The sequence below is a fragment of the Atractosteus spatula genome, chromosome 7 (assembly GCF_055471065.1).
Source record: "Atractosteus spatula isolate fAtrSpa1 chromosome 7, fAtrSpa1.hap1, whole genome shotgun sequence".
In the NCBI taxonomy this organism is placed as follows: Eukaryota; Metazoa; Chordata; class Actinopteri; order Semionotiformes; family Lepisosteidae; genus Atractosteus; species Atractosteus spatula.
In genome coordinates this window covers 21,258,608-21,285,699 of record NC_142712.1, presented here as the reverse complement: position 1 = coordinate 21,285,699, position 27,092 = coordinate 21,258,608, and the positions used below count along the sequence as shown (strand labels likewise).

At 40.8% G+C, this 27,092-nt stretch overlaps 1 protein-coding gene across 2 annotated transcripts in view; it reads left to right on the top strand.

The window, feature by feature from the left end:
- Positions 1–1,142: 1,142 nt before the first annotated feature.
- fndc3a (fibronectin type III domain containing 3A) overlaps positions 1,143–27,092 on the top strand; it is a 115,164-nt gene continuing 89,214 nt past the window's right edge. Inside the window, exon 1 of one of the 2 annotated variants that reach the window (XM_088920894.1) lies at positions 1,143–1,441. The gene's annotated coding sequence lies outside the window, so the exon portion shown is untranslated. Of the gene's footprint in view, positions 1,442–11,795; positions 11,840–27,092 lie in introns of those variants that run through there. The other variant, XM_088920895.1, reaches the window with a different exon arrangement.

The following is a 27,092-nucleotide window of genomic DNA, read 5'->3' as shown; positions in this document are numbered from 1 at the left end:
TCCCATTTTTGAACCTACAACACATGAAAGTCTAGTCAAGCCCGACTGTGACTTAGAGTGACTGACAGGGACTAGTCGTTTGACTGTGGACTTTCTTAATGGTTTGCCTACAGTGTGTACCAGGATAATGAGAGATATTGGTACAAAAATGCCACATAAATGTAATAGAATTTGTATAAACTTCTAGAAAGAGCAAAAAAAAATCAGGTGGGTAGCTGTGTCAGCATGCGTAGGCTGCAAAGGAACAGGTAATAGGTTTATTCCATGCTGAAAAGAGAAGAAAGAAAACACAACATTTCGGCCGTGGAGCCTTCTTCAGGTATGAAGGTTAAAAATGGTTAAATACCATTTTTAACCATTTGTTAAAAAATGGTATTTAAGGAACTAAATTGAGTGTAAATGGTTCCAGGCCTAATGGCCTAATGATGTCAAATAGTTCAAAACAAATGCCAATATTGCACAACACATGCAAGATACACATATACAACATTATATTTCTCATAACAGATGTTCTTTCAGAATGTAAAAATAGACACATTATACAAGAATAATAAAAGAAAAAAACTTTAAAAAATTTTATTACCTTCACAAAAGTTGGGAAGAAAATTAATTTTCTAGAAGCAGACTATACAGACATTAAATTAATTAAACATATTTAAAGAGATTTAAACTGCTGATGAACATTTGTTATCAAATAATACATCTCATTTGCTGTTCTATTGGCAGGTGATGTGCTTTTGTTCTAAGGAAGACAGCAATGTGGAGACGTCACACATTTTAGCCAGTCATCATGATGTTATTATAACGTACTGACCCAGGCTGTAGGACAGTTCCACAAAAGCTGCCCCCTGTCGAACAGTGCCATTGTGAGAAAGGCGCTTCTGATTCGTGAATAACTTAGCCATAGAAAGCGCCCATCTGGTGCTTCCTATTTGAGTAAAATAGTTTATCCTCTGGTACCTTGTGCATATATGAACTCTGGGGGGCGGCACTAGCATTCTGTACTGTTATGTGTGCGTGTGGTCAGAAGTTAGTTTCTGGAAACCGTGATCATAAGGAACCTTGAACTTTTTTCCAATTAGATGTGCAGACTTTACGGGAAAATAGCTCACCCCCTCCAAAAAACGCGCATGCGCCGGGGTTTTGTGTACATTCCTCATAAAGATGGCGCATTTCCAGTGTGATAAGGATCCCAGAGATCTTGGATGCGCACCGGGACAGGAGAAAATATGATCTGCACTCTTAGCTTAGAGTAGGCGCGCACTGTGTGTAGATAAACAGGTGAAAACGGACACGTCACGCTGCCCGAGTATCGGAGCGTCTTCTTCTGACGGCCGCAGCTGCGCGCTAGCTGAGGAGGGGGATTCCTATCTGTACAGCAGCAGCAGCTGGTCTGTGCCGCTTTGGGTAAATTACAGCTTCCGACGAGCTGCCAGTTCTGGTGAGTAACGTCTTCGTCACAACAAACTGTTCTAAGACAGCTCTTTCATCTGCAAACGTAAGAAACTGCACCAGGACTTTGTTTGCTTGAGGTCGGTGGTTTCGTTTTCGCTGCGACACGTCTAATGTTCCGTCTGCGAACTGAGCGCTAGAGCAGCTCTGGCTTTGCAAACAGGCCCTGTGTTTGTTTACGTCACAATACAGCAGCTGGTAAGCCACAGCAGTTTCTGAGGAACTGACTTAGGGAGAAAATGAACAGTTTTTCCAAAATCCCATGAAATCATACTAGAGTTGTTCTAGTCGCAACTAGCCGGAATTTCAGGGTACTGCATAGGTATTGTTTTCTTCTTTTAAGTGCTCGAAAACTTAGATTTATAGTAAAATCCTACGAAAGTACCTTTTTGTTCAAGGTGGAATTCACAAATGAGTCAGTTTAATAAAAGCGTTTTCAATATATTGCAAAACCATCTACTAATGTAGATGATAAAATATATCATATTATAGGAAGACGAACAAGTACCAAGTATCTACTAGTAATAATTGAAAAGTAGTTTGATCTCATGGTTTCACATTTTGACTGAAGCCATTAATTCAACTAGCAAGTGGCTTGATTGGAACTTTTTCATGTTCTTTTCTTGCTCAAAAGCTGTAGATCTCAGGTTATCTATGAACCACATTGCTAAAAAGAGGTTTCATAGCTTAAATAAAGACTTCAAATTAAACCTACTGTTGGGGGTTGGGCAGATTAAGGTTCTGCTGTAGAACTGAGAGCTGATCCACAGAACCAGGGTAGGGACTCCTGATCCTAACAATGTGCAACAATGCAGCAGTTGTTTTATGTGCTTGTAGTTGTAGGAATGGCAGAAGTCTGTAATCTTTATGACTGTTGACTGTAGCTAAGCTGTGTTTTTTTTGCAACAAGCTGGTGGTCAGTTGAGACATTGAGAGGGATGTAAAAAGGTGTGTGTGCTGCAAGCCCCCCCCCCCCTTCCAGAAACAGCAGGGACAGAAGTGTATGTCTGATGCCTGGATAAAGTTTTCTACCTCCTGGACTTTGACTGGAACTGTCAATCAGCTGTGGAAGACATGTCCATTTGAGCTGGTACTTTGACCGGTTCTATGAAGAGTGCAGAAACAAAAAAAAATGGCTTGTGTGCTTGCTTGTAGCACATGGATAGAATGATATGGCTCGATGTCTTGTTCCATACACCCAGGAATCAGCCTGACCTGGTCACCATTTCTTTAACTAGTTGGAGCACTTCATTATCTGTTATGTAACACAGGGACCGGAATGGAATGCAATATTTTTAACAAGGCTTTGAGATGGTGCAAGTATCTGATGTTTTGTACTGATTTTCTTTGACTACCCCACTGTTCCTGCTCCCTCCTTCCAAGAAGAGTGCATGTTGAGCACTACCTTTGACTTTTACTGGTGCCGTTGCTGAATTAACCTCTGCTTTTGTGGTCTGATTGCTTTGTGTATGTGCTCACAGTTAATATCAGGACTGTTGCTTATTCCTGGGAACTGTTGTGACAACATGGAGCCTAACCCAGAAGCAAGGATGCAAGCTGAGACCTTGGATGGGACATCATTTGTACGCACGCACACACATGTGCAAATAGGCACAAACATGCGTGCAAACAGGCATGCTGCCATGCACATATATGAGCAAACAGGCATGTGCATACAAGTCCACACTAGCTTGCATTCCCTTGCAAGATGGGAGGTGTGAGAAGGTGGCTGCTGTAGAACAGATAATTTGATAACTTGGAGCCATGATCAAATCTGGTTAATTTAAGGAAGTTTTTTTTTTGCATATAGAACCTCGAGTCAAAATGAAGACCTTTTTGATCTATACCTACTTTTAAGAAACAAAATGAGCCGTGCAGTGGGGAGCATTGGTTTCCTCTGGGTGCTCTGTTTTCCTTCCAAAGTCTAGAGACATACTGGTAGGTTAAGTGGTTTCTGGGAAAATTGGTAATGTTTTTTGTGTGTGTGTGTGTTTGCAACTGGGTTTTCTCAGGACTGGTGTCCCATCCAGGGTATATCCTGCCATGTGCCCATTGCTTACTAGGTTAGGCTGCAGCTCGCCATGACCCTGTATTAAATTAGCTTACTGTTTCCTCACGTCCTGATGTTGCACGCACTCACTCACAACAGGGCCAAATTTTCCAGGAGCCAAGTAGCCTGCCCGTAAGCCTTTTGAGGAAACCAGAACACCCAAAGGAAACTCATGCAAACGCGGGGAGAACATACATACAAATTGCACATAGATAATTCTCCAAAAATTGAGCCCAGGGCTCCAGTACTGTGAAGCAGTAATGTCCACCACTGTGCCACTATGCCACCCTTAAAGAATCTCATCAAGGTATTTCTTGATTGTGAGGGTCCACTGTCACTTCTGTCTTCAGATAGGTGTTCCCAGTCTCAGTCCTGGAGGCTCATAAACCTTCTAGTTTTTGGGCCAGCTGACTTTAATTACGTCATTGAAGCCTAAATAGAACGAATGAGTTGCTTAGGTGGAAAATTTGCAGTTTTTTTCTACTCAGTAGTGTGGGATTTTACTTTATTAATAAAATCCAAAAGTTAAAATCTCACTTTCAACATTTTTAAGAGCTGAAAACATTCTAACAGTTTGAATTTATCCTTTCATTAAACCATATGGGGTTGAACTGTGTAACTGAGAGGATAAAAACCAGCGGTTGTGTGAGCGTTCAGAGTCAGTATTACTAACCATGGACATAGAAAACAGAAGGACTTTATAGGCCTGGAGAACTGTAGTGCAGGTCCCCTGAGCAGGAGTATATAGTATTTAGTATACCATGTGAAAACCTGGTGTAACTCTACACCTTCTATGTCTTGTATTGGGGTAACAACATGACCCAGTACAGTAGTTCTCTTGGGACACTGAGACAGGATATATTTTTTCATTTATACGTGATCTGCAAATAATCAGAAACGTTTAAACCCTGTGGGTAATGGGATTTAGTAACTTAAGATGCTTAGATATAAGGAAACTGGATATACATTTGCATTCCTCCTAGCTTAGAAATTTGCTTGCAACTAATACTGTTTTTTTATTGTCTGTCAAAAACGTCTGTAGCCTATCCTGTGGTTATAATGCTCTAAGAGTCATGTTAATATCCTGTACTCTTCTGTGTTGCTGTGTGTTATTGCATGCTGTTTTGTCATGGATATTTCTTGTGTTTTTTTTTTGAAGGAAAACATTTTACCCAGTAAATGCATAATATTTACAAACAGGAGGAGGCCATTTGGTAGTTAGTAGCTCATTAATTCGAGAACCTCATCTAGCCCTTCCTGAGAAGAATCTAGTGTATCAGCTTCAATAACATGGCTGGGCTATTCCATACTCCCACAACCTTTGTGAAAAAGTACCTCCTGTTCTTGGTTAGAAATGTGCTTCCACATCATTTCTGCTTGTGTCCTCTGGTTCGTGTTTCACAGTTTGATTTTAAGAAGTCTGACGGATTTATCATTTAATTCCTTTGGGAAATTTACTATTAACTTTACTATAAGGAGGTAAGACTTCAACCTGCCCTGTTTGAACCAAATCTGATCACAAGAATACTGGATAATCACAACTGCCTGTGTCCTGTAACTCTTGGGGAACTCCAGTTACTGGTTAATGAGCAACTTAGTGTCCTGTTGATAAAACCAGGTCATTTTGTGATGCAAAAGTAAAATATGTAGGACTAGATATTTTATACTTTTTAAAAAAAAATTCAGTCGCTAAACATCAATTAAGAAATAATTGTAAAAAACAAAACAATGTGAGACTGAGGATGACAGTGATCTAGAAACCCAAAGAGTTCCTTGATCTGTGTCAGCTCTCACTGGGTTAAACAGAAAAAATAAAGTTTGTGGGGTCACGTAAAGAGAGGGCGAACACTTGGAATGGAAAATAAAGTGACAGGACAGTAAGGCTTCCTTTACCAAAAATGTTCCATTTTAAATCCAAAGGTTGCAGTATTTAGCTTGGACCTATTTATCAATCTCTCCCAACCCCTTGAGCCTCTGGTGCGTTAAAGAGATTTTGAGAAATGTATAAAGACACTATAGTCTGTTATTCAGGAGCATTGGTATATGTGGTGAGACAACCTCCTGAATAATCCTCAGGGGTTCAGAAACACTGACGTTTTTCTACTCATTTCAACTTTTCCATGCCCGATGCAAAAATGTATTTGTCCAAAAATTAATTAGAATGAAGCCTGGAACTGCCTCTAAGGGCTTCTTCTTATGTGGTGTTAGAGCAGGCTGTGTATGGAAGGATTGCCAGCATATTATCCAACATATCAGAAAGGACACTAATAAGTCAAGTAGAACAGGACATGGGGGATAGTGAGGGTACAGAATTAATAATTTAGTGTTTTGATAGTTTTTACAAACATAATTATTTCCAAAATGTATTCAGCACTCACAAATGAACACAAGCAGAAAGTGGACAATGTAGATATCATCCGTATTTCTGAGATGGTGTATATCCATAATTAGGCATTGTTCGGAATTTTAAATAACATTTCCTTATTGTTATCGCCTCTCTTCAGGACTAACCTGTCAAACCTTTGAAGCCAAAAAGTCCTTGCAATACTCTGTAACACCCTCCCCTACAAAGACTTCCTTGTCCAGAGATAGCCCATATCACACTCCTGTTTTGAATGTGGTCGTGTTCTGTATTGTGTAATTTTAACGTTGCATCAATCGACTGTACCCAATTTGGCTTTGTAAACCTTTCTCTGCGTTAACTATGTAAAGACGGTGTTGAATCCACATTCTTGCTTTCTGTTGCTTCCTTTTCCAAGTTCGGTGACACCCTTGCAATTTTGAAATGCGTGTCGTGTCATGCTTTGTCAACAGGGCATTCCGTTTGCATTATGTCTTTGTGCGTTTCATTTGCTGCCGATTTGAAATCGGCGAATCTTTGATGGCTGGGTGCAAGCTTGCTGTCATTTTTACTATTTTCACCAAAAAAAGCTGGGCACCGCTGGCTGGGTTTCCCCAGGTTTTCCATTGGCAGGGATTGCCCCTGGACAGTTTGCCTCTGTAAGCTCTAATTTTTTCTCTACCGTTTCAGCATCAGGGCTTGATCAGCATGCCACAGTGCACTGTCTGATCGCTGCCATCATTTTCTGTCTTGTCTGCCACAACAGAAAAACAAAACTCCGCATTTGAAGAACCCTGCCAGAGGCTTCCTCTATGATACCTTCTGGGTTTCAGTGATCATTATCAGGTGCACTGGTTAAGCTTTTCCTCTCTGACAACACATCAGCATAATTTAAGCACAGTGATAAAGAGATAACTGGTAAGCTTCATTTTTTCTTCCGTGTTCTTGACATTGTAATCCTCATAAGTGGAGCTCTGCTGGTGCAGTGGTGGGGAAGGTTTAGTATAGTGATGCAAGCGTGGCTAAAACACTGAGCACAAAAAGGAGAAGGCAAGAATGCAGGCCTACCTTGGCTTAGTGCATCATCCTTTTGTAATAATCCAGTGGCTCTGTATCGGTGTGTGTGAAGGCGCAGAGTTGCCAGCTGACATTTGCATTTGTATTGCAGCTTTGGCTTGAGGACAAAGCTCCTCATGCAGAAGGCTGATGGATACTCCTGTTAGCTGTTGGCAGAAGTACTGGGGGAAACAGGGTGTCACATTGTTTTGGGGGTGCTTATTTTTTTTTTTAAAGGGAGTGGAAGAAGGGAGAATTCTTACTGTCAGGAGCCTGCAAAAAAACTTTTGCAATGTTAAAACTCTGCGGTTATATGCTATACAACTGATTATATTTATTCTTGCTCATAGCATATACACTACTTGAGGCCAATAGGTAGGTGGGGGAAAAAACTAAAAAGAGAGACGTAGGTAATGACTGGAAGTTCACCGTGACGTTGTTTAGTGTATTGGCTGTTATACAGAAATAAAGGGCTAAGTGACCTGAATTAGCTTTCATTAGTTCGTGAAGTTTTGGTTTGGGTCATACACAGCCCAACTAGTGTGACACCAGAGCACCGAGGCACTGTGATTTTTCTGACAGTGCTGTGAGACCAGTGTTCTGAAATATTTTAGAATAAATGAAATCGGTCACAATGCAGCAGATTGAATTTTGTTCTTGGAGTGTTTTCCACAGAGACTCCACTGGTGCAGCCGTGCTGGTAGAAAAGTGTATTTATTGCAGGTTTACATTTTGCAGATGAGAAAAGAAGCAGGGGTTTAAACTGTGTGTGTTGGGACTGTTGTTGTCCGTCAAGGAAAACTCTTGTCTGACAGAATTCCCACTGAATTGCTTTGAGTGGTGCTGCTCTGATGACTCCTCCAAAGAACAATTTGAATCTTGACGTATTATTATTATTACAGGGTGTGTGTGTTTTTTTATCTTACCTGTTCTTGACTGACTATGCATGGGTTTGTGACATTTTCGAAGCACACCATCCTTTCTGGAAAACGGAGTAATTTTGTTTAAAATGAGAACTGACAGCAGTAGTTGATGTTGTGTGGGCTGAATTTTTCATTTACTATTGTTTGTAGGCAGAAGCATAATATGCAGTGTTTCACAACAAGAATAAACATTAGTCACGCATGTGCATATTCAGCGAGGGGCTGCTGTAGAGGTAGCTTTGAGCAAATGAAGTGTGTTTTTATGTTTGTGACTGCCTTTGAATATGTGCAGCCCATTAGGAAATGGAGCAGAATTCCACATTATTCCACAGTTTGATGTCATTTGTCAGTGATGTAAAAACAATCACATGTTTATGTTTTGTAAGTGCAGCACATAGGCCTGCACCATACCTGGTATTTTCTGCAGTTGTGCAAGACATATAGTGTTGCGTGTTGTTATAGTAGTTAACTGAGTAGTTGTGATATTAGGAAAAGAGCTGATGTACCTCACGTGTCTCTAATAGCCAACTCTTTAGCATGTAGGAGGCAATGAGGTTAATTGAGTCTGCTGCTTGTGATTTGAAAGCTGCTGAATCAACTGGGAGTATGAATAACTGATGAGACGAATTTCAGGAATCATTCAAAAGTTAATAGAAAATGTTTTTTTCGAAAACGAATGTGAATGATTATTTTTCCCCAAGGTGCTTAAATAACACTTGATGAAAGTGAGTCACTTTTTTTGCCGTAATTATCAATTGGATAAGGTGGCCCTTAAAACTCTTTAATCTATATTGCAGTGTTGAGGATGGGAAAGCAGTGTAGTTTTTTCTGTCTGGTTTCCTACAGTCTGTGTGCTTCAGATGGGGGCAGTTTGTGTCATCTTTAACTGTGGCACCTTCTGCCCAGAGTATGTCACTACCCTTGCTTGGTGTTGATAGTGGTGTGGAGAATGGTTTTATTACAGTTTCATAATTTTCAAATGCTGAGCTGGTTTTGTAGCAATATTTCAAGCCTGAACAGCCTGCAGGTGGTTCTTTCACCTGAAAAAAAACAGATGCAGCTCTTGAGTGTTTTGTTAGGGTGCAGAATACTGATCAGTTTGTTTTAGCAGCTGTTGACTACCAGAAGGCTGCAGTGTTTTCTGGTTTCATTCCAACCTGGACTCTTGATAACTATATGCAGTGCTGGGGCTCTGGGTTCACTTCGTGAGGTGCTTCCTGGGAAAATCAGCCCTGGTGTCTGTGTGTCTGTGCCTGTGTGTGCCCTGTGGTGGACTGGTGTCCTATCCTGGGTGTACCTTCCTTTGGCCTGTTGCTTTCCAGGATAGGCTCCCCCGCACCCCTATAGTGATATATGGATCGACAAGTGGAGATGACATTTGGAATTAATATGGCTTTGTCAATTAAAGTAACTTTTTTGTTTTGCTTGGAGATAAGTGCCTCTGTATCTTGAGTAAGACTGTATTGCTGTGTACTCTTTTCATGGTGTGTTACAGCTGTACGATGCTGTTGGGAGGCTGAACTTCAGTAGTCTTTTTTTGGCTTTTTTTGTGTTGCTTTTTTGCAATGTATAGATGCGCCTGCATGCTGGCTGTTAGATGTCTGTAAGATTGAATTGTCCTCTCTTGGCTTATAAATTGTGTTTATGGAAGCTAGTTAGTTCTCAGCTGAAGGTCCTCATCTGCTTGATGGAGATAAGTGTTTCTTGTGGGTTTTTTAAAAAGAAGAATGGGAGGTGACTGAGACCCACTCGATAAGTATGGCTGAATTGCATTCTTACCTGGCTCAGCCCCCATTGGTGGTTTGTACAGTGTGGTTAGTGATAGATGCCACATTCTTTTAGTTTAAAGGAAGCTGTTTGTTTTTTTTGAGCCTTTAAAAAGAAGAGACTTACCATGAACCATTTCACAAGACACATGAATATTCAACTCCGTTGTGCAATCAAAAGCATTTGGACAACATGATGTGGAGGTAATGACACTTTGTAAGCATTGCATATCTAGTGGTTTTGGCAAGACATGGAAATACATTTGGGTTACTTAAATGTTAATTTCACGCATATTAAGTTCTTATTAATTAGTTGTTCTCCCATCCCCACAGTGGTATCTCCTTCATTACAGAGAAAGCACTGCTGCTACTCAATTGATAAAAAACTTACATGTTTCTCGGACAGTCCACCAAAATTATACTTGCGTACAGGAACTTTGCAAGCATTTTTTTCTTTCTTCATCAAACAAAATTCTTAAATATAATGTCAAATACTTTTTTTCTCTGTGGGCTTTTCTTCAAGCAGTTGTGCGTGGTTGCCATTATCGAACAGGCTGTCAACAGAGTTTATTAGTGCGAAAGCATGAAGCATGTTTTTATCTTTGGTGGAAACTGAAAATATCACATCCTGTATATTTTGGGTGTTTCTTCCTACAACAGGAGAACAAACTCCTGGAGGGCATCTGTTCATCAAACTGTGCCTATCTCAAAATGTCACAAGTGCAAGTCTTCATTTGTTAAAATATCTGAAAGCAATTGAAATAAATGCTTGGTGTGTGCCATTTTATGCTCATGATTTTTGATTTTTTTTGATCCTTGATCCTATTTTTTTGATACTTGTATGCAACACTGTGCAATAATAAATTAGAAAGAGTGGTGGTCCTAATACAGATCCCTGGTGTACTCCACTGATTGCATCACTCCAATCAGAACATTCACCACTTATTTGTACCCTGTGTTTTCTATTAACCAATTTTTAAATCCAAATGCACACATTGTCCTGAGTACATACTCCTTATGATTCTAGAATTCCTCATACAAGAGTAACTTTTGCCTCTGATAAATTATCTACCTTTTCTACAACTGTAGAATTTCCCCTAGAATCCTCTTAACATACAGATGATCCTGTTGTTCTTACAAGTGCTTTGGGGCTATCTACTCCTGCTGTGCTATGTGCGTGCAGTTTGTATGTTCTCCTTGTGTTGGATGGATGGTCTATAATTACTAGTTCTAGTTTTGTTGCCCTTTATATGGATGAGTGTTACATTACAAATGATGTACACAAAGGACAGGTTTGGTCTTAAAAAACAGTCTATAATAAAGAGAATGAAACAAATTGTATAGTTTAATTAACTTGAGACATCAATAAATATCAGATTAAATAGAAAGTTTGAACGTGAGCGTCAGTGACCTTTGGGATTTCAAAAGATCGCCCCTAGTGGCGAGACAGTGGGACACCTGACATCCATGAAAAAGCTCCTGATGTACTGCAATTTGAATCAAATAGCAACTACTCATGGCTTAAAATAAAAAAAAAATGAACTAAGTGAATATGCTAACTTAAATCGTCAAAATATGTAGGTGGCAAATGAAATTCTGTCAAATATATTACTAAGCGGTAAGAACAATGTTTCTTTAAGATGCTGCAGCTGTGGAGCAGCAGCCGTTAGAACAGAAAGCACTGTTTTCGCTATTGAAAAAGTCTTTTTTGAGCTTTCCCTGAAAATGAAACTTGCACAGAACTCGAGGGAAGAAAACCCCAAAACTCTTTGAAAAGATGGACTCTTGTTTCTTTTTCTTTGTAAGACACCTTTACAACCTTTTCCCTGGGTTATAACTCTCCTTTTTGTGTCTTTCAGGCCTGCTTAGTAGTAGAGTCTTTCCCTCAGGATTCCTGCCTTTCGGTTTGTGTGTTTTGGCAGGAGGGAACTGCTGGCATTGCTTATTTGCTTTTTAAATGCTCCCTAATCTCAAGGGCAAGGCACATTTTTTTAACACGCCCAGAGCAGGTGGCCTGTGGGAACACGTTGTTTACAGCTGTCAAAGCTGTTTCTCTGTTTTTTGTCTCCCACTGTCCTTGTTTGGTATGTATTTTTTCTAACAAGCTCCCCTAACTATGAAATGAATAATCTAAATTAAAGTTTGTCTCATTACAGCGTGGAGTTTACTCTGCGCTCTCTGCTGTGGTTGCCGCGGAGTGACTTGTTGTTGACAGCTCGGGGGCGTCTGTGGTTGACTGTCTTCATGTGAGGTAGGGCTTTGAATTTTCTAGTCTGCAGTTGCAGCGGGCCCTAATTGATGGGGAAATGGATCAGATTAGAGCTTCTTTAAAGTGCTCACAGGGAAGGAAGCAAGTGGAGAAATGGCAGGGAGCCATCAGGAGATTACAGACTGAGCCAAAGACTGGAAAAATGGTCCAGACCAACCATTTGGAAGTAACCACAATGTAATGGGTTTGTGCAGGCAAGTTTGGGCGCAATTATTATGGAAATTAGGGTGATTAGAGGTGCCCTTGCTGCAGCGAGAACGTTTCTTTATGTTTGAAGTGTTTTCATGTGTTGAAATGGGTTTAACAGGGAACATTTGTCACAGGGTCATTGTAGTTTCTGGTTTAGTTCTTCAACGATTATGACCCACAGAGGAAAAATGGTTGATTGCCTAAGAAAAAGGAATTATTCCAAAAAGTAGTCATGGTTTCAAATGGGATTAATTCAGATAGCTCCTAGACTTCTTCCCTTTAATTCTACTTTCATTCTACTTTTTTCTGACTTGGAGCCAAAATCCTGTTGCTAACTGCTAGTTCCTGAAAGACTGATGGCACTTCTGGCCTTGACCAGCAGGTCGATAGGGACAGGCAGTCTGAACTGAAGAATAAGTGTTTTGCTCACCAGCAGCTGTGGGTTTGATGGCTTCACACACTTGCGAGACCGTGTTCCTTAGTGCCAGTCCCTGCAAGCCTCAGTCTAGAGTTGTTTGTGATCTAGAGCAGTGGTTATCAAACTGTGGTATGCGAACCAGGAGTGGTACGTGGAGCGCCACCAGCTGGTACGCCATATGACCCTGGAACTTTGTTGTGTGCACTGAAAAATCGGGACGGGTTTTCTATTTTCTATTTTAATATGTGTTGAATACACAGCCTACGTACTACGATACAGCGCGCACTATTACTTGAGTGGACACAGAGCTACAATGTAATTCTATAGGAATGCTTGCTACGAACGTAAGTGACAAATTGTATTTAAAAAAAGCTATCTCCAGCAAATAGGGAGGTAGGAGAATGTGTGTGATTTTAGAACAATGTCAATGTTGTAAACACAGGAATACATAAAAATGCATGCTACCAACGCTGGTAATCTTGTAAGCACAGGAAAGCATGATAGGTAACAGAAAAATATTTAAGAACTGTTCTAGGTTAATTTGAGAAAACTACACCGAGCGTCTCTGTGTTTCGCTCCCATGCACATGAAATAAAAACTTCTTTTAACTTCTGAGACGGACTCCTGTAACAGAAATGGGGAAAAATACAAGCTTGCAGATTGCTAAAGCAGGTAAGCTCCACACTATTTTTGAAGAACCTTATTTATCGTTGGCAAAAGAGCTGACACGTATTATGTGTGGAGAAAAAGCTGCTAAACAGCTCGACTTGCTGCCCCCTCTGAAAGACACAGTCACTCATAGAATTATTGAAATGGCGGATGATATCAAAAGTACGCTGGTAGAGCGCGTTAAGATGTGCAGATGCTTTTCACTGCAATTAGATGAGTCTGTAGTCGATTTGGCCAATTTGCTCATTTACGTTAGATATGAGTTTGAGGGTATGTCCCATGAGGACTTTCTGTTCTGTAAGCCACTACCAACAGGAACTACAGGAGAGCACATATTTCAGCTTTTGAATTAATTTATCGAAGAGAATGGCATCGACTGGATAAAATGCGTCGGAGTTTGTACAGATGGTGCTAGAGCAATGACAAGCTGAAACAGCGGTGTGGTTGAACGAATTAGAGAGGTTGTCCCAGAAATGAATGGACGCATTGCAACATCCACCGCGAGACCTTTGCCGTCAAGAAAATGACGATTTAAAATCTGTTAGACTCTGTTGTGAATTGTATCAAGGTTCGAAAAATGACTTCACATCTGCTTTGCTCGACTAAACAGGCTCACCCCTCTCACTGAAATGGTGCTTTTTTATTGTTTCTTTTTATTTGTTGTTGTTCCTGTTTTTTTCTGTAAAGCACTTTGAGAAGCCACCTTTAAAGGCACTATATCAAATAAAGTTTTTTATTATAATATTTATTATATGTGTATGTGAGTGTTTGCACACACGTGTGCTCATATTGGTCATTGAGATTTTCTGGGGTTCCTAGGAGTATTTGTACTGTAGGTGGTACTTGGATGCTTTGGTTTGATCAGGGGTGGTACTTGGTTGAAAAAGTTTGAGAACCACTGATCTAGAGTGATACAGGGGTGTGTGGTGCAGGAGGAGTGAGGGGTGTGTGTGGAGTGATACGGGGGTGTGTGGTGCAGGAGGAGTGAGGGGTGTGTGTGGAGTGATTTGGGGGGGTGTGGTGCAGGAGGAGTGACGGGGGGAGTGTGTGGAGTGATACGGGGGGTGTGGTGCAGGGGGAGTGAGGGGGGGGAGTGTGTGGAGTGATACGGGGTGTGTGGTGCAGGTGGAGTGAGGGGTGTGTGTGGAGTGATACTGGGGGTGTGGTCCAGGAGGAGTGAGGGTTGTGTGTGGAGTGGTACGGGGGGGTGTGTGTTGATATGGGGGTGTGTGGTGATAGGTGTGTGTGTGTGGAGTGATACGGGGCTTTGGGGGCACGTTGAGGAGTGTGTGTGCGGTGTGAGAGGAGTGTCTGTGCCTCCTCTGTGAAATACTGTGGGAATTTTTGTGACTTCAAACATTTGGCACTATTTGAAACTGTTTGAAACATTTGCATAATGGCAGGACTGAAACCACTCACTTTGACTCGATAATGTTCTCACTAATGTTGGGACATGTGCTATGACGCTGTAATTTCATATCTGCCTTTCTGCATTGCATGCCTATAATGCATCTGTTTTTGAGCAGAGCAGCTGCACCTTGTCTTGTTCGCATCTCAGGATATCGGTTTGGTATTCCCCCCCTCTCAGCCTTTTTGGTCTGGTTTGTGTGTTGCAAATATTCGCATGCAGACCCTTGAACGCAGTGGAGCTTTCCTGTTAGCTGTGTAAATATAGTCCCATGATGGACTCTAGAGTCAAGACAAAACCGTTCAATCCCAACCCATGACTGGACATAGCAGAGTGCAGTAAATTTCATTCAGTGTCACCATTGTCTTGGGTTGTTATTAAAAGGGAAGCTAAAATGGACTTCTCTATTTTTAAACTCATAGAAACTTTGATTGACGTTCCATGTCCTGAAGCTGAATTTAAATCCACTTGAGGATATGCTGTTGCCTGTTCCTCCTCAGCCTCTCACCTTGTTTTGCAGCACAGAATTGCTTTGAAGTAGCTGTGTTGTTTTTGTAGTGATATATCCAGGGCTAAAATGTCCTTCAGAGTCGAATATTGTCTTAATGTTACTTTACAAGTGAAAGGGGGAGAGAGAGGCACTTGTTGGTTTAAGTGAGATAAATTAGAAATATACTGCAGGCGATGCCTGTGCTCTCTGTCTCTGGGCTGTACCTCCAGGTTTGGCACCGACACGACGCCATGCTGTCTGTTGGGTAGGATGCGTTTTGCCTGATGCCTTCTTTTCTTACTTCCTAGCCTGTGTGGTTAGGTATCGTATGGTTTAGCTCGTGTAACATGTGGTTTTTACACCATTAAATAGGAGCTATGCAAGCACTGCAGTGGCAAGACAAGGAGAAAATGAAGTGCAGTAGGGTCCTCACAATGACCGACAGCCTGTGAGATGCTACTCTTGTGCCCTATAGCAAGGTTCTCTACTTGGACTGCCCCAGCAAGTGCGCCGCGTTGTGTGCGGGTACTCTCCAGGTTGCCAATAAGACGTTGTTCTTTTGAGACTTACCTGGTTAAATAAAAACAAAGTTAGCTAAAGCAGTAAATGGAATGGCTGACTTCTCATTGTGGTCTCCTGCCTACGTCTGTTTTCCATTGACGTTAAGACCATCATTGACTAAATGGAATAACACCCTAGGTGACGCTTAGTAGCATGAGAGGGGGTGGCTGTTGTCAGTCAGGCCTTCCTGGTGGTCATTAGCTAATTGGTCGTTTGTTCCGTGCACTCACCTCGCTCTTTTGTATGGTTAGATTGTTTTAATTAAGGAAATGTTTAGTTCTCAAGTGGGTGGGAAACAATACAGCAGCTTTGACTGTCTTGATTGGGTCAGGTGAAGTACAAACCATGTAGTTAGTGCTGAACATAATGCTGTACATAATATTCTCTAATAGCAGAAAAGTTGCAGGAGTGTTTGTCTGTGGCTCATTGGTGAAAATACAAGTTATATGTGTTTGTACTTTCACAGAGCACTTTATCTGAGCTAGTTTACAGAACTTTCCATCTGATTGCTTTATCACTTTTACCCAGGTATATATCCAAGGACATTAATGACGGTGTGACCCAAATTACCATGTAGCTATATTAAAGTGTAAATACTAAATGCTTTTGAGTGAATCAATATCATAGTATAATATCCTAAATGATCAGCTTCTTATTCAGGATCATGTGTAAGTATAGTATGTAAACTTTCTGGATAATTTGAGATGTATCCCAAATGTAACAGTGCACTTCATCAGTGTTCAAAGAGTATAATCCCCCTTGAAATAAATACTTCCAAACATTCATCTGATATCAGAAAGTCACTTTATTCTGCTAAAGGTTGTGGATATCTTGGAAAGGAGTTTATCGTAGAGCCATAGGGCACAAGGCAAGACTACACCCTGGATGGGACATCAGGCCATCTTCTATACAGTTAACTAATTAAGGCATACATTAGGGCAGGGTGGGTAGTCCTGTGTGTCTATAATTTTTCAGTTCAACTCTGAACAAGCTTTATTAGCTCAGTATTAATTTGATGGGACCAATTTAACAGCTTCTCTCAACTCTTCAGGTGTTGTTGCTTTGAGGAGACCTGCAGGCACATTGGCCCTCCAGGACCAGGATTGGCTGACTGTGTGAGGGATGGGTAATGAGTTATTTCACAACGCCATGAAATATTACTTTATACAGCATTGTGTTGATGTTGCATTGTTAGTGCTGGGCAGGTAACACATTAGAAACTGTCACACTGCTCTCAAGATCAATAGGAACATCAGCAGGGTAGCTTTTTAAAAATAAGGAACTCACTATGGACCCTGGGAAGGTCAAATGAAAAGAGGATTAAACTCTATTTTTTGGGTAATGCAGGCTAACAAAACAGGTACTACTCATAAAAGGAGAGGCTGAGGGGAAAAAAAATACAGACTCTTCAAAGCTGATACAAACCTCATTGTAAATTCTCTACAGTGTATAATTCAATAATTATAATATATTCAATAATTCAATATATCCTCCTAATAGACAATAGGAGAATAGCCATGCAGCCAAGTACAGACATTAATGTTTCCAGTAATGTTAAGACCAGTAAAGATCCGCAGTACCCCAAAATGGTCTTAGTGGGTGAATAGCTGCTCTGTTAACTTGTCCTTTAGCCATGTTGTGTTTGCTGCCTCTCCTCAGCAAAAGAGTTGTTTTCCAAAAACATGTTATACAGCATCAGGGCCAGTGCCCTAGAGCTGGCAGTTGGCATGTATTAATAGTGCTGAAGAGAAAAGCTCTGATCAGACACGGTCTTTCTTCTAAATGTGAAGTGAGCGCAGGAATAAAGACCCCGTAGAGACTGAGCTGGGCCTGTGATAGATGGTGGATTGATTTTGAGGGGAGGAGAGCCTACAAGCCATGGGTCAATTAAGGCAACAAGTAAGACTATAATTGAGTCCATTCAGGCTTTACCAGCTGTTGGCTTTTGTGTAAGCAAACTGATGGTGGACATTTACTCCATACTTTGTTACTTCACTTTCAGTAAATTTGTGTAGATTTATAGGAGTAAAAGCCTTAAATATTTTTGCTTCTGTGCTTCAGTAGTTCGCTTTGTGCAATGACTTAGGTCTCATGGAAAGGAACGGCAGCAGATCACACTGTGGTACAACGGGCACCTCATTATTCTTTGCTGTCGCCTGTGCCCATTTCTAATTAGGCAGCCAGACAGGGTGTGTTCGTCTCTCCTTTGCTTCCGTTTTCTGAAGCATGCAGTGACTTTTATTAAAAGCAAACGTGGCTGGAAAGCAACTGGGTGCACTTTCCTTTTGAAATCTTATCGTTTCCACTCTGTTTACTTAGTATTTTTCCTCTTAGTCTTTCACACTAAATACACAGCAGATCGTGCATTTTGTGAGCGGGGACGGCAGATATCAATCCATAAACACCTGTGCCAGCCCAGTAGGTGCACATGTTGAGTCACACAGTGTAGAAATGGAATGGTTGACTTCAGAATTGACATGTTTATACTCAGTGCCTCCAAAGTTATTTTGCCATTGCATCATGTGCCATGTTTTTTCCTATTTTGTTCGTGAGCTTGTGGTATAAGCTGTTTTATAGGTTGCCAGACAGTTATGTCTGCTTCACTTTATCTTCCCAACTTCTTTCACTCTGTTTCCAGTGACCAGCCATTCATGTTTTCTAAGTTCTGAGTATGAAATAGTTCATCCCAACTTAATACTGCAGGGTGCTAGAGATATTACTTTGCTCCTACAGTAGGTGACCTCCTAAGGAGGCTCTCACTAGCTCCGCCTTATGACTGTAATTACACGATGAAGCTGTTTTTTTTAATCACATGCTCCTCTCTATAATGATGGACTCGAGGGATGTCTCTGCTATGAAGCCTTGTGCTGGAGTAACCCAAGTAAAGTGTCATTCAGGCACTGAGGCACAACAATGTGAAATACAGGGCTGACCAAAAGTGGACCCTGAGTGCTTTACTCCCTCATCTTGAACAAGCTCAGTGCAAGTAAAATTGAACGTTTTTAATGAAAAAGATTTGAGTGCTTTTCAAGAAACTCAAGAGAGAACTGTGCAATGACACACACATTTAAAAGAAGTAAGAAGAAGGGGAAAAGGAAGCTGCACACCAAGATGACCAGGTAAAACCAAGAGTAAAATTGAACTATATGATAAAAATCGAATGGATCTTTTCTCGTGGAAAGATGGGTCTTTATGCAAGTTTTAAGGATGACTCTGAAGTCTCTGGTGGACTCTGTGAGTTCCACAAACACATCATGTGGACCTTAGTCTTAGCAGAATAAGAACATCAGAATCATTAGCTCTTGGACTGATTTTTTGTTGTACCCTAAATTAACCTTCTGCTAGGGCATTCAGTGCTTCATATACAATCTACTTTGAATTACAGGGAGCCGGTGCACTGTACAGAGAAAGGGAGTTGTGTGCTGATACACGTTACTTTTTAGCTAGCATTTGCTCTGCAGAGTTCCATACACATTGAAGACTGTTTGGTGCCCTAGAAAGTGTACAAGGGAGACTTCTGCGTAGTCTAATCTTGATAATGTCCAGGCACGTATTGCCATTTCAGCATCAGATAGGCAGACCAAATGTCTTAACTCAGAAATATTATGCAAGTAGAAGAAGTGCTACTAATGACAACACAAGTTCAAATGTAACACCAGGGTTTTGTAACTTTTATCAAGGGTTTTGTTTCACATAGTTCTGTTTCCACAGCAACCAACTAAATGAAGACAAGACAGGGGCACAAAGTTTATAAATTGATGTATACTCTAACAGTGTAACTCAATTCCTTCTTTTTTTGCCTTTAAAACTACTTATAAAGGCACTGTATTCCTGGCTGCAGTGTTGTGGGTTAAAATTCAGGTAGGACACTGGACGCATTCCAGTGTTTCCATTAAACTAATCAAGTAAATGACCTTGTGCTTTAGAGGTACTCTTCAGGTAATCATTGCAACTGAGAATTGCACTCCCTTAAAAAGGATCAAATAAAATAATGTGCTTGGGAAATACATACACACAAATTGCAGATATAGTCAGGGATGATGCATCATTTCCAGCTGTTGTACTTATAATAATGCACTTTGATTTTTAAACGTTTTATGTGAAAACTGAATATTAAACACAGCTTACTCGAAGGATGCTTTTTCCATCTTGCAGTAACTCCCACATGAAACTGCCACTCTAATGTGGTCTGACTCACATGTTAAATAATGTCATTCATTTATTTTTCTTTTGCATGTTATGCTTTATTGATGCTAAATTAAAAGCTTTTCCTCAGAGCAGTTTGTTCAAATTGTTTTGAGAGTTTCCATCTCACATTGAATTTTCTTTTTTAGTTTCAGTACAAATCCATAGGAGTTTCCCCAAAAGCAATGTCTGAGAAGCTGAGGTGGCGTGATTTTTATGATTTTAAGGTTAATGTGGAAGTTTGTGTTTTTCCGGGGATAAACAGTGCATTTATTCTGTTATAATAAGAATGTCTGCTCTTCTAGAGAAACATGTCATCATTCTAACTTGCAACCTGACCACAGCTTAAAAAATAATAATATAATATAATAATAAACTTTATTTTATATCGCGCCTTTAAAGGTGGCTTCTCAAAGTGCTTTACACAATGACAACAACAATAAATAAAAAGAATACACAAGATAAAACACAATTACAATTTTCAATGATGTGAGAGAAGTAGGTGGATCTAGATCTGAAAAAGGATGTGGTTTATGTGGTTGTCATCAAAACTTCAATGAATTAAAGATGTACGACATTTCAAATAAGAGGTGAGTTTTTTCTTCCTCAAATGTTATGTCAGAAATAATTTTAATTGTTTTATTAAGTATTTATCATTATGTTGTACAGAGCTTTGGGTTACTATGATAAAACAGAATTCCTGTAGGTGATTACATGAATACTGCCATGCATTTATCAGCTGCTGACACAGGTCATTTCTTTGTTGATGATACAGTAAAAAAAGAGTAAATTAGTGTCTCATAAGAAAGAGAGAAAAATAGATCTTAAGAATGATCCATTTCTTTTGATTTTAGGAATAAAAAATATTTTCAGAAATGTGCGTTGTTATGGCAAATGTTCTTCAAAATTAGAATGGATTTATTTTTTATATTATTCAATGGCTTTAATTTTTTTAAAATGGGTGATGATAAATGAAGCTCTGTTCTGTGGAAGGGGTTTGTTTTTCCTTTCTGTGCAGTGTCATGGATAAAGAGCACTGTAGAGGGTACTGCCAAGGGTAGTCAGGCTTAATTTATGTCACTTATTGACAGGAAATACTCTTTTTCTTATCATATCTTGTCTTGGTGAGCACCATTGTAAACTATCCCTGCATTTTCTAATCACTTTGCTCAATTCAGAGTCAGAGAGGAGCCAGAGCCTATCCCAGCAAATAATGGGCAGGATATACCATGGATGGGACGCCAGTCCATTGTAGGGCACACATATGCTTACAGCAAGGCCAGTTTTCTCAGATAGCATTTAACCTACCAGCATGTCTTTGGACTGTGGTAGGAAACTTGAGCACTCGGAGGAAACCCACGTGTACATGGGGAGAATATACAAACTCCACACAGACAGCAGCCCAGGAATTGATTGATTCAAGGCAGCAATGCTAACCACCATGACAAAGGTGCTATGAAAAGAACACCTGAATGACATGCTGTTAGGGCACAAACTGTTCCTTATAGTCCAGATGTTGCTGTCTGATAATAGGACTAAGTAAAAAATGAGCTTATTTTCACACCAGCAAGTAACAGCCTTTGCTCTCTGCTTATCTTGAATCGCGCGTTTATGGTCATAAATATTGTAACGCTTACGGCCGACAGGCACTGTGTAAGAGCCGGCGTACCAGAGCAGGTGATGTCACCGCCCTTCCCTGTGATAGCAGGACTACAGCTACTGGGCTGTAGAGAGATCTCTCTTTAGCTCACGGGGCTAGGTCGCTGCAGAGAGACGCGGAAGTCCCGGGTTCGAGCCCCGGACAGTGTGGGGCCGACCTGATGCGGCAAGGGCGCCAGCCTGAGCCCCCGTTGCGTTACATTGGTGTCAAAAGTGGGATGGGATAGCCCTTCGCCAGGGACGGCGATTTAAGTGGGGGAGTGTAACGCTTACGGCCGACAGGTACTGTGTAAGAGCCGGCGTACCAGAGCAGGTGACGTCACCGCCTTTCCCTGTGATAGCAGGACCACAGCTACTGGGCTGTAGAGAGATCTCTCTTTAGCTCACGGGGCTAGGTCGCTGCAGAGAGACGCGGAAGTCCCGGGTTCGAGCCCCGGACAGTGTGGGGCCGACCTGATGCGGCAAGGGCGCCCGCCTGAGCCCCCGTTGCGTTACAATATTATTCTCCTTCCAGAGTCCAGGGACAGCTGGATGTGAAACATCAGTTGCGCATCACATATCAAAAGACAGGTCGGATACATCCTTGCTATAGTTTATTTCCATGGATTAATAAAAATGTACTGTAATCACTGTAAAAATGGTTATAAATTCTAAGAGTGCATCATGAAGGATAGGTACGACAGATCATTATTATAGAATATTATTATTTCATTGCAATTATATATTAATACTGTACTACTAATTAAATAGTTGAGCTGTAGTGAAGGTAATACTACTTATTAGAGAGCACTCACTCTGCAGTCTGTGTGGGTCCTAATGCCCCAGTATAGTGGCGGGGACACTATACCGTAAAACGTGGTTGTCCTTTGGATGAGATGTAAAACCAAGGTCCTGGATCTCTGTGGTCATTAAAAATCCTAGAGCGTTTCTCAAAGAACCTTAACCAGTCATGGCCTCCTAATAATCCCCATTTATGAACTGGCATCATCACTGTGTTCTCCTCCCCACTGTTAGCTTATCCGTGGTGAGCATCCTTGTGGTGGTTGGAGTCCCCAACACTTTGTGTGGAGTGTCTAGAAAAGCACTAGATAAGCATAAGGTTGTTGTTATTTTTTTTGCACTCATTAGTGTTTTATGAACATTTTTGAGGAATAATTACTTTTTCCCCCAAAACAATCACATTCTTGTCAATTCAGAGAAGGCTGTTTCATCTGTCTATCTTGGCTCTGCATGTATTGCACACTGTTGAGAAACTTGCTTTCTTCAAATGTCGCAGGTGAATAAGAATCTCAAAATCTGTGTCTTTAAGACATTAATACGCAATGGTACAGCCACCCTGTCCATACCTCTAAGTCCTGAATAGGCATTCAAACAAGATAACAGAATCAAGATTACACTGTTAATGCACTGCACTGTTTGGACACCTCCTTGGACACTGTATTTTGCAGTAGGGGTTGGGACGGTATAACAGGGTGGTCAGGATGGGTGGTGGGTGGGACAGTCCCAGTAACACATTCTCACAAGGAAGTTAGGCAGTTGGCTGTGCTGTTCTCTATAGGAGCACTGACTGAGGAGACGGAGGTTGTCTAATCAGACCCTCAGAGTCACTCTGGACAATGAGATAATACAATCTATGGGTGAGATCCTTTGTGGGGTCTATAAAAAGCTTTACAAATACTCTCTTGACTTAGCTTTTATCCCAGTAGTATCTTAATTAGAAGCATCCTCTATTGTTGCCATGCCACGTAAGAAAGAAGATGGGTGAGAGCAGACCGGCCTAATTGAGTGGTAAAGCTTTTCTGCTGATACTCGGTTCTGACGTGGAGTTAAATGTGTGTGTTTAGAGGTGACTTCAGGGCACGGAAGGAAGAGTAACATCAAGCTGGCTCCTTGTTTAATCTTCCATATAATGGTTGGTTTCATGTGCATGTTCCCCTGCTATGCTACCATCAAAGGGGGATCTGTTACAGGAGGTTAGAGCTCAAGCTTCACTGCTTTTTTTTAATGCAACATCAAACATTAGTCCATGAAAGTAGGAAAAAAAAATCCTTTGTCTTGTTTTGAATGTAAATGTGCAAAAATGAAAATCTGAACTATACAGCAGTTTTTATTTGGTTTTATTTATTATGATTTCAGGTTAGGCATAGAGATGGTTTACTTACATCTTCTAATATGCATTAGGATAAGAATAGGAACAACTTCTATTTTTCTGCTTTGTTTTGTAGTTTAATATTTGGAAATTTAGCTCTTTATGGAATTTTCACTAATTCCCTATCTTTTCACTATATTTCTAATAAAAAAGCAGGTGTAACTTAACAATAGCATTTTAAGAATACCATTGCTCAACAATTCTGTGCCACTAGAGGTTGCTCTAGGAGTTTAGATTGTTCGCACACAGGAAGTGAAGGATAGAGAATAATCTGCTTGTAAATATACGCTGCTTAATGAAAATGTATTTGGCACCTGAATTCCTGTCTCATTATTTCACATTATTGCCAAGACATTGACAATCGGAATGTTTACCCTTGGTGAGACCCCACTTGATCCTTTCCTCCCATCTGCAGGCGAGCCTGTCCTTTCAGTTCTTGGGTGAGAGTGTTCAACTTACCCTTCTTCATACTGGCCAGAAATAAAGGTCTGATCACTGCTTAGGTGCAGCAGGCCTATTTTCTACATACTTCCCCTGTGAGATGCCTTATGCACAACTGCTCTCAGTTCTCTAAAGGAGTTCTTCACACCCAGAGGCAATACTTTTGCTGAATACTTCCATGTTCAGTGGAGTGGGAGATGGGGTGCATTGCGGCAACAACGTGTCAGCAAAATGAGAAATGGGGTGCACCCTGCAGCAGTACATGATGGCCTTCAGAGAGATGGTTGCTACCTGCAAGTTTGAGAGCACAACAGATATTTTTGCCTCACAGCTGCAGCTGCATATCAGTCGCTACCTGCCTTGGATGAACAGCTGCAAAATGACATGAAAGTTGTAACATTCAGTGACCTATGTCTGCATGTAGATAGACAGCTGTTGCAGTCTCAGAGCTGGGTTTTTATTCTCTGACAAACACCAATGGCAGGCGTCTCTGCGCATGCCAGCAAAAGACACACCTTATCTTACAGGGCCAGAAGCAGACGCTAATGGAATAATTCTGCTATTTGCTTAGCTGATACTCTTATCCAGGCCCACTTGCAAAATACACAATGATATATAAAGTAAATATAGCACTAAAAATACAATACAAGTAAATGGGAAAACAATTTAAATTCAGTAAAAGAAAAATGTTACTAGTAAAAAAACTGTGAGGCAAGTACACGAGGGCATCGTGTGGTCAGTATGGCTATAAAGCGGCTAAACTGGTTTATAACATTGTGAATGCTTGTTTCGATATGGCGGGGCTTTGTTGTTTGGGACCTTGAACACAGGAAGAGGTCATTCAGCGTGCCAACAAACAAGAGTAGCTCAGTGGACTTTCACTTGACTTAAAATGGCTGTCCCTGAATTCACAGCTAGTCTCCACTCTTTCAGGTCACCCTTTGCCAGATGTTCCCCTTTGGTCACATTTGTTCCTGTGTTATGGTTTGCTTACATGCCACGTGTTAATGTAGTTGTGGCCCTGTCTTTTAAAATTTTACCCAGGTTCTTGCAGTGAAGATGAGACGCTTGCTGAAATCAAACCTACAGGAATGATTCATTTGCATTAAAAGCATTATCTGTTACAAAATCAGGGTTCTTCTTCTGTGGTTTGCTTTTAGATGGCAGATTACTTCCAGAATATTTGAAAAGCCAGGCTGGGTTCTAACAAGAGCTCGATCCATTTTATATTGTTTTTGTACTGACCATGAAATCTGAATGTTAAGGTGTCTTGACCACATCACGTCAGATCTTTTGGTTCTGTTAGAGAGCTGCATGTCCTTCTGATTTTAATCCCTGTCAAGTTTGCAGATTCTTTACAGAGCCACGTGTGTGGCTTAATTAGAGCAGGCGAACATGAAGCACATCTTTCTCTACTCATTGCTACCGGCCCCTATAAAAGCTGAAAGACTGTCAAGGAACCAAGAGCTTGTAACTGTGCCCTTGAAGGGTGTCAGAATGAAGCACACAGACTCGGCCTCTGCCTTCACTCTATTCCTGAATCCTCACCTTTGCAGAGCTGCTTTGGTCTGGTACTCAGTACATAAAGAAAGACACTGCATGAACATATTTTCTCAACTCCTTGGATGCTAAGGGAAGCATCTCTTAGGCTGGACAGATGTTGGCCTGTACTCTGCTGTAAATGATGTCTTCACAGTAAGGTACAGACGGTAGTGTCATGTGCTTTTAAGTTTAAGGGTTCCACCACACACTAAATTAGTTGCCTTAATCTGATTGAAGTTGCTTTAATCTGTTGTGTTGGAGGTGCTGCTGTGTCTAGTTTGCTGCTCATGGGAAATCGGTCCAGGCCTTTCTGATGTCAAGCTGATCTTAGCGTTGTCCTTTATAAAGTATTGTAAGTTTCAATGGAAGAGATTAGGGAGCACAAAGGAGAAATTAGCTACATGCGTATAGTTGAGATACAAATCAGTGAAGGAGTGATTGGATTTGCCTGTGTGGCACAATTGTCAAAAGGGAGCCAAATTCTTAATGATGAGGATTCTTAATAATGATCATCCATTTTAAAAGCTGAATTTTATATACATTTTTTTCAGACTGTACCCTTAGTTTTTGGCATCGGGTAACTGGTTCTAGTTCCCGAGACATTTTTTTTTTATTTGAGTTAATTTGTTATTTTAAATCTGTAAGTTTTTGTAACAGTCCATTTTCAGTGTGGTCATCAGGAGTGCATTTCTGCCTTTGACAGAAAAATAGTGTTCTCATCGCGGTGTCGGTTTGTGAGTCTTCATTAGGCAGCGGTATGGTGGTGCAGTGGATAGTATTGCTGCCTTGCAGCTGGAACATGGGTTCAACTCCTGGAGTGCTATCTGCGTGGAGTTTGTATGTTATCTCCATGTTCACATGGGTTTTCGGATTCCTCCCACAGTCCAAAGACATACTGGGAGGTTTATCGTCCATTGCTTGCCAGGATAGATTCAGGCTCCCCTGCTACCCAGTTGGATAAAGCAATTAGAAAATTGTTTCCTTAGGTGGCATTGCTAAAAAGTCTTTTTTTTAACTTATGTATAGTATTCATGAGATTTGCATTTTAAGTTATTATTGAAAGAAAAAAGGGAATAAACATTTATACTCGAGTGTTTTTTTTGCTTCTCCACTGTATGAAGCTCGCAATTTGATCTGTAACTAATTGATAGCAATTAGATGAACTAAAATGCTGTGTATTGCACACTGTCCTCTCCTGACACAGTTCTTAATGGCACCAATCAATTTGCTGTAGTTTCTTGCCACGCAAATAGCGCATATGGATTAGATGTTCAACAAAATTTGTCTTCTCTTTAGTGTAATGATTGTTTTTCAGAGAGAGACACATTTAAGCGTTATTACCTCTGCTGAGGCAGTGGGTGGCTGGGAGAGATATACGGTTTCTTCTGCTTCCAGGAGCTTCCAGGAGCAGCTCACAGTACATCACCACATGCATCCTCCTGCAGTGCTGAGTCGTTGCGATAAAGACAGAACGATATGACTTCAGTAGTGTTGCATTATTTAGGATAGGTTTACTCTGCAATT